The sequence below is a fragment of the Rattus norvegicus genome, chromosome 5 (assembly GCF_036323735.1).
Source record: "Rattus norvegicus strain BN/NHsdMcwi chromosome 5, GRCr8, whole genome shotgun sequence".
Lineage (NCBI taxonomy): Eukaryota > Metazoa > Chordata > Mammalia > Rodentia > Muridae > Rattus > Rattus norvegicus.
This window is the reverse complement of record NC_086023.1, coordinates 147,778,939-147,787,686: the sequence shown is the minus strand read 5'-3', so window position 1 is coordinate 147,787,686 and position 8,748 is coordinate 147,778,939.

The following is an 8,748-nucleotide window of genomic DNA, read 5'->3' as shown; positions in this document are numbered from 1 at the left end:
GTGTATGTATGGGGGAGATGTGTATATGTACATGTGTGTGTTGTGTGTGTTACATGTGTATGTGTGTGTCTATGGGGGAGAGGTCTAGGTGTACATGAGTGTGTGTTGTGTGTATATGTGTATGTGTACACGTGTGTTTATGTAGATATTCGTACCTACAGCACCCAGAAGACATTGTGTATCATCCTGTATCACTGTCCACCTTGTTTCTTTGAGGCACGATCTCTCCATGAACCTGGAGCTCATATATGTTCACTAGGCTGGAGCCAGCAGACGGCAAGCATCTTCTGACTCCACCTCCCTCTGTGCTAGGGTTGCTGGCCTGCACAGGGGCACACCCAGCTTTGACTGGGTGCTGGGATCCTGACCTCATGCTATGCTCTCTCAACAGCTGAGCCATCTCTGCGGTCCCAGGAAATAAATTACTTTCCCATTTAAACCACTGTTTCCTTTCAGGCCTTTGGTAGCAATCGTCTAACCCATAGCATAAACCCTCTAGGAAACGCCTGCCAAGAAGCTGTAACGGTCATGAGTTGATATGTTCCTGGCAGCGCTAACCTAGCTCGCTGAGACATCGAAAGCAGATCTGGCAGAACCACAAGGAGAAAGTCAGGAATCTCCAAAGTGGAAACGCCACTTTGGGCTTTCTTAAGGCTGATGAGTCAAGGACTGGAGAGATGGCTCGGTGGTTAGGAGCACGGTCTGTTCTTCCAAAGGACCTAGGTTTGATTCCCATTACCACAGTTGTGGTAGCTCACAACTGTCTGTAACTCCGGATCTAGGAAATCTGACACCTTTCCATAGACATGCATGCAGGCAAGATCAACGCCCTTAGAATGTAAAACAAACACATGAAACAAAACCACCAGTGTGTCAAGTAGCACTCGGTAGTGTAGTGGGGAGTGCAAAGGTGTGAAGCCTGCAAGGAAGGTGCTCGAACTATCGGGGTCATTTGCACCAGCAGAAAACCCATCATTTATGCACTCCATGAATTATATAATAATAATAATAAATATTGATACTTGGAGCCCAGCTTGGAGGCTAATGTCGCTAACAGGAGGTGGTGAGTTCAAGGTCAGCCTGAATGGGAAGATCATCTTAATAAGCCAAACCAACTGAACAACTAAACAAGACTGGATACTTAGAAATAAAAGAAGTTAAAAAAATTTTCAGGGGCTGGGGATTTAGCTCAGTGGTAGAGCGCTTACCTAGGATGCGCAAGGCCCTGGGTTCGGTCCCCAGCTCCGAAAAAAAGAAAAAAAAATTTTTTCAAATTACTAACATGGGGCCAAGGGTGTAGTTCGGAGGCAGAATGACTGTTCAGCCCTGCTTAGCATGTTCTGGGTTCAGTGCCCAGTGCTGCAAACACAATAAAGGAACAGTAAAAGAAGGAATCGATACCATCTGGCCGCGTTTTCTAATCCCAATACAACAAAGTTAGAAATCACCCCTGAAATGTTCGCTGAAGAAAATTCAATATGTGTGGTGACTTACAAACTCATTTCCAAATAATGCATGGGGAAAAGCGGATATTATAATGGAAGCTGCAAGGTACTTAAAACGGAATGACAATAAGCTAAAGTGGAACTTGGAGGAAAAATTATAGCCTTCCCCGTGTTTATTAAAAAACACAAAGAATTGGCAACGAATGAATTAAGCTACCAACTTGAGACACTGGGAAGAGCTGATCAGGAAACCCAGAGAGGGAAAAGGAGAGGGAGAGGGAGAGGGAGAGGGAGAGGGAGAGGGAGAGGGAGAGGGAGAGGGAGAGAGAGAGAGAGAGAGAGAGAGAGAGAGAGAGAGAGCAGAGATGGAGGCTGCAGCTGAGACTTGAGCCTGTTCTTAAAACCTTAATAAAACAAGCAAATCACAAGTGCAGAAGGCAGGCTCCTGGGAGTCTGAAGATGCAGATAATTAGGGACATTACCTATGTTGCTAAAACAAAACAAAACAAAAAAACGAAAAAACCCAAGAAACAAAAACAACAACAACAAAAACCCACTAGAATATATTCTGGGGTCTTCAGGCCTTGGCAAGACATCAGATTAAGAGAACCAAACCCCAGGAATTATAATCAGAAGAAGCAGCCGGAAGGAGGAGATGGAGAACAATGGATTACTAAACTTGGGAGAGTCGTGCAAGTTCAGACTTGACAGAAAGCATTTAAAGGCTGTTTTAAAGGAGAATGGTGATTCTAGCACATGGGGGCCTGAAACAGGAAGATCTTGAGTTGACTGAGGCAGCCTGAGCTACATAGGGACACCGTTTGAAACAACAAAACAAGGCTATGTGGTGTCACCTTGCTCCTGAGGCTGAAGTGGGAGCGTTGTAAGTTCAAGGCTAGCCTGAGCCACTCAATGGGCTCTGTCTCAAAATAACAATCAAAATGGGTGGGCTGGGGTAGTCAGCAGTGGGGCGATTGCCTAGCTTATGCCAGATCCCGAGTTTAGTCCTGGGACAACAAAAACAAATCTAATTAAGACTAAACATCTGGAAAACAATTAACACTAGAGGTAGGAGGCCATGGTCAGAGTTCAAAGGCATTCTACAACTGCTCTAGATGTGGGCCCACACTCTGAAGAGGAGACCCAAGGATGGCTGGTGACAGAGAGGAACGATTCTAAACTCTCAGGGAGGAAAGAGAGAAAGTGAAGAAAATCCAGTCGGAAACGAGCCAGCCGAGCAAGGCAGAACCTGGTGTCAACATTCTTCTCTCAGAACTAGCTGGCTGGGAGCATGCCGTTTCTTCCACGAAATACAATAGCACAAAAGGCACAAGGGTGTGTCAGCCGCTTCTGAGTGGGGCTGGATTTCTGGATTCCATCCTTACAAGGCTCCCGTGTCCAGCTTAATGGCGACATACCCCACCTGAAATTCTTATTTATAAATTGTTTTAGTTTCTGAGGCAGAGTCTCATGTAGCCCAGTCTGTGCAGCTCTGGATGGCCCTGAACTCCTAAATTTCCTGCATCGTTGGCTGAGTGATGAGATTTCAAGTATGTGCCAGCACCCCTGGCAGTGGTTTTAAGTCCCTGAGCACAGTTTCCCTCTACAGTATTGAGAACGGAGCCCAGGCGTGCTTGCTAAAGTGTTCTATCACCGAGCCACATCCATAAACTATTCATTCATTCATTCATTCATTCATTCATTCATTCATTCATTCATAGACAGGGTTTCTCTGTGTAGCCCTGGCTACTTTGGAACTTGCTCTGTAGACCAGGCTGGCCTTCAAAGTCAGAGATCTGCCTGTCTCTGCCTCCTGAGGTTTGGAATTAAACTCTCAGCAATTTTTTTTTCTTTTTTTCGGAGCTGGGGATCGAACCCAGGGCCTTGTGCTCGCTAGGCAAGCGCTCTACCGCTGAGCTAAATCCCCAACCCCAACTCTCAGCAATTTTTATTTAAAATTTTTTCATCCTTTATTTTGTATCGTTTTACGCTATGAGTGTTTTGCTGTCCAGGCACCACACGCATGCTTGATACCCTCAGAGACCAGAAGAGGGCACCAGAGAGCCCCGGAGTTACCACCAGCTATGGCCACATTTTAATGCTGGGAATCAAACCCGGGTCCTCTGGTGGAGCTGACAGTGCCCTTGCCTGTGCCACCTCTCAATACCCTCTTTTATTTTAATGGGGTTCCTGTTGTAGACCCCCCTTTCATTTCTTTCCTTTTCTTTTTCTTCCAAGACAGGGTTTCTCCGTGCAGCCCTGGCTGGACTGGACCTTGATCTGTAGAGCCAACTGGCTTTGAACTCAGAGATCACCTGCTTCTGCCTCCCGAGTACTGGGATTAAGGTGTCACCGCCGCCACCTGGCTTCCCATTGGCTTTCTCCGTAGGTCATATGATTGAGAACTTGTGATAGCTGAGTACTTGAGACGGGGTCTCGGCTGCCGCAGTTAACTTTAAAGTAGCTCGGTAGACAAGTTTGATCTTGAACGTCTGGTCCTCCTGTCCTAGCTCAGTGCTGGGATTCCATGGGGGAGGGGGTCCGCCATACCGAGTTTTATAATGATGCTGATACTGGGGGTCCCGTTCAGGGCTTCATATTAAGTAAACACTCTACCAACTAAGCCACGATACCCAGATGCCTAATTTTATCCAATTTTTCTTCCCAAATGCTCCCCCCACCTCCCTCATGGAAGCAGAGTAGGTTTGTCTGTTATTCTGTTGATGTCATAGCTTAAATGTGACCATTTCTAATGTTAAACTTTCTCAAACCCGCAGAAGAAGTACAACCTGGTCCTTAAGCATTTGTAATAGTTTGCATCTGTCACCGTCATTGAGACTGACCTACATACATTCTTGTCCCACGAGGTCATCATCCTGGTTGGATATCCAGGTTTCAGTCCCCACATAAAACATGGCAAGTGCTTTCCCCTCGTTTTCTGTCATTTGAAGCAATTTGTGTAAGATATGGACTCTCTCCTACCTACCTGAATATGTACCCGAGTCTGTGGCATTCCGTTGTCATAGCTACGTGCAATTCCCCCAAACCTTTCCTTTCTGATGACAAGATTTGCCAACAGATCAAGTTCCCAGTGTCCTTCTGCCTGGTCTGTGGGAGGACTCTCTCCCAGGAGGCTTCTTGGCTCCTAAAATCACTTCCCTGACACCACAGACACACCAGAACAGCCAGAGTGGGTGGAAGAGGGGAGAGGGAGATCATGGCTCAGTACAGGAGAGAACAGGTCGAGCCTGTGACTGAGGCTCCCGCAGTGTTCTCTCCCTCACTGTCAGCTAGGTCTCCCGCTTTAGAACAGTGATAACAACAGAGACATCCTGTCTTCTGTCATTGCTCATTCGCTGTATTTTCCAGTGTGTCAGAATCTGGGTGAGGGAAGGGCTATTTAAAGACGATGGTCTGTGGACCTCAAGCCAGAAGGCACGAAGAAAATCTGCCACGTCGTCAGGCAACTGATCAGAAGACAACCCGATCGACACAGTACACAACCAGAGCTATTCCCTCACAGGAACGGCATGAGGGTAGCCTTTCCTGCAAGATGCACGAACTCTGCTCTTCAGAGAGTTGGATTATGATTTCGGTGTGGACTGAAAGATACAGGTTATAGCTTAGGCGGCGGAGGACCTGCGGAGCGTGCAGGAGGTACTGACCCACAGTTCTAATCCCAGTGCAGATAGGAAGATCAGAAGTTCAGCGTCATCCTTACCAGCATAGGGAATTTAAGGCCCACGTGGGGTACATGGCACTTTGTTTCAAAAAGGGGAGGGTGGGGGCGGGGCTGGAGAGATGTCCCAGCACTGAAATACATTTGTCTCTTCCAGAGGACCCGTGTTCCATTCCTAGAACCCACATGGTGCCTCACAACCATTGGTAACTCCAGATCCAGTGGATGTGACCCCATCTTCTAGCCTCTGTGCTACTGAAGTCTCAAGAAACACAGACATATATGCAGGCAAGACACCCATACACATAAAAATACATATACATGTATATATATTCATACATACATACATACATACATACATACATATATTCTAACTACATACATACTGGGGACATGGGAGATGGCTCGTTGGTAAGGTTCTTGCCACATATGTATGAGGACTTGAGTTTGGATTCCCATAAGCCATGTTAAAAAAAAACACAAAAAACAAAAAGCAAAACCAGACAGAGCAGTGTATGCTTGTAAATCCCCAGCTGGGAAGACACAAATGGGATTATGGCCGGGGCTTCCTGGCAGCTGATGTAGCTGGACAGGTGAATTCCCTGTCTCAGAAACTAAGCTGGAAGGCAGCAGAAAAAGATGGCCGCCTCCACATACACCCGCATATCTGTGTGTACATATGAGCAAGTACCTCTCAGAGAGAGAGATGACAGACAGACAGACGGATGGACGGACAGAGGATATAGCTATAGCCAAGTATTCTAGACTTTCAGAGGTGGAGCCAAGAAGATCAGGAATTCAGTCATCTTCAGGTGCATAACTGGCCTAGCCTATATGAGATAGGAGAGAGAGAGAGAGAGAGAGAGAGAGAGAGAGAGAGAGAGAGAGAGAGAGAGAACAGCTATGAAGATGTAGCTTCAGTATAACATCAGATGTCCAGATCATAGGAGGAATGGGACAGTTAATCTTAAAGAAAAATAATACAATGGGAAAGGAGCAAGAAAGACGTGGCCAATGCTAAGACACGGTATGAGGATAAACACAGTCTGGGGCTGATGAAATAGTTCAGAGAATAAAGGTGCTTGCTGCCAAGCATAAAGACCGGAGTTCAACCCCCAGGATCCACACATTGGAAGGAGAGCCCTGACTCCCCAAAGTTGTCCTCTGATGGCACGGACCCTGTGGCAAAAGCATGCTGACACACAGACATGCACACGTGCCCACACAATAAACAATTTTGTAAAGAGAAAAGTTTGGGAGATTGTCTTGTCAAAGTCTGTTTGGCACCTATTAAGTAAATATGAGCCTCCAACTTCCCCCACCCTAAACACAAGAGAAAAAAACGCACATACACAGACAGGGACACGGACATGTTCTAAGATGAGACAGACCCCCTTATACCAGGGTCTTTTCTCATGATGGTGGTGCTCCTAGGGTGGATGTTGGTATCTACAACGAGTCCCTCTTCACCTTGACCCACGTGGTAACCTGGGCACTTACCTGTGTGCTCTGTGCAAGCTGGTGCCCTATGCCCTCGTCTGCTATGGATCCTCCCCGACTTGGGCAGCTAAGGGTGTGTAAAGCCATTTGCTCGCACACAAAGATTCGGGCGGCCTTCCTTCCATGTATGCATCTTTAAATGCTATTTGAAGAGGTAGGTAGCAAAGCAGACAATCCAAGAATGAGAGACTTCCTAGGTTTCCAAAGTTGGAATTGACCCAAGAGTCAACAACTCGAAATACCAGAGGTCCTCAGGGCCATCCGTCAAAATTTAGAACAGGAAGTCTGGGGATCTAGAGAAGAAAGTCTTCAAGACAGAAGTGGGCGTCGTACAACAAATACTGCAATTAAGACGTGGGAACGTCTCAGTGTCTCGATTTAAAAGGGCAAATGTTTCTTTTCTGAAGAAGAAAAGAGAAATACAATTAGGATCTCTGAGAGAGCAGGAAGCTGCATGAGGACGCACAGCGGAAGTAGGAAAGGAACAACCAAGTAGGGTTTGGGAGAGAAAGTGGGAGAGTACGCGTGAACTCAGTGCCTCGAGCGTGTCCCTTCGAATGGCACTTACACGGGAAGATCGTAGGTCCCGACGTGCTGCTCAGCTCCATGACTGTTCCTAAAATGCCGTACTGACTGTCAATAATTGAAATCCAAGGTTAGATGTGTTAAGTGTGGATACAGAACCAGACGCAGACGTAGAGGTGCGAATGGGGTGGACAGGAAAGTGATGAACGGTGGCTCATTTTAGACACCCGGGAGTCCAGAAATACTTCATAAAACTAATGGTGCGGAGGACCTGCTCCAGGGGGAGCACACTTGGTTAGTGTCTGAGGGGCCTTGGGATCCACACCCAGCACCACAATGAAGCAAAATGAAATGAGCATCACCAGAAAGAAGGGTGGGGACGTGTGTGTAACCAAACTCGGGAGGAAGTCACCACTGGAAGGTTGTCACCAGCCCGGACACTGTAGCTCTTCAGTAATTGCCTGATTTCCTGAGTCATAAAACACTTAAGCCAGCGCATCATCAGCTGAAATGTCTCTCTGGAGAAAACACACATTTCCCAGCATCCCTTACAGCCACATTCCTTCAGGTAATCAAATTCAGGTTACCTGGATATATGGAGAAATGACACTCCTTTTCATTACTTTGAAGAGGAGTGTGACAAGCCTTCTCTGGCCCAGGCTGAGTCTTGCTATAAGTTACAGTGGACAACACACACATGTGCATGCATGCGTACTTGCACGCTCACACACATACACACACACGCGCATGCACACACACACATGCACACACACAGGCACTCGCACACGCACACATGTGCATGCACGCAGGCACGCACACACACGTGCACGTGCACACACACACTGACTACATGTCAGGCACTTTCCTGAGGCCTCTGCACATTTTAACTCACCTAACCTGCTGGTGTGTCTTCCTTCCCTATGGCTACTACAACAAAGGACAGCAAGCTCGGGCTCCGGCTGCATCTGTTCACTGTGCGTGCATGTAGGCACCTGTGTGCACCTGAGAACTGACCTCAGGCTATCAGGCTTGGTGGAAGGGACCTTTACCCACGGAGCCATCTTGCTGCCCTGTGCTGCGGTTTTAAAATGGACCTGCCTGGAGGGCAGATGTCTAAAAACACTGTTAGCTGGGAACCCTTCCTTCTTCAGGCTCGGGAAACATCACTTGCCTTCCCCAGCTCACAGTACTTTCCCCGGGATCTCTACATCCATGTGCTTCCAACAGCAAAACCTGACTAGTCAGATTTCCAGTCTTCCCCTCGAAGGGCCCTTAGGATTGCATTAGGCTCACCAAGGCCATCTAAAATAACACCCACGCCCCTCTACCAGGCCGCACTCGAGATGGGGCAGAGGCAGGGATAGGCACATCTCTGTGAGTTCCGGGCCAGCCTGGTTTATAAATAGAAACCTTGTCTCAAATAAAAACAAAAACTGTTTTAAAACTGGGCTCTCATGTAGCCCAGGTTGCCCTTGAACTTGCTATGTAGCTGAGGATGACTTTGAACTTCCGATGGTCCAACCTCTACCTTCCAGGTGCTGGCGTTGCAGGTATGCGTCACCAAGCCCAGTTTATGCAGTAGCCCTTGGGATCAAACCG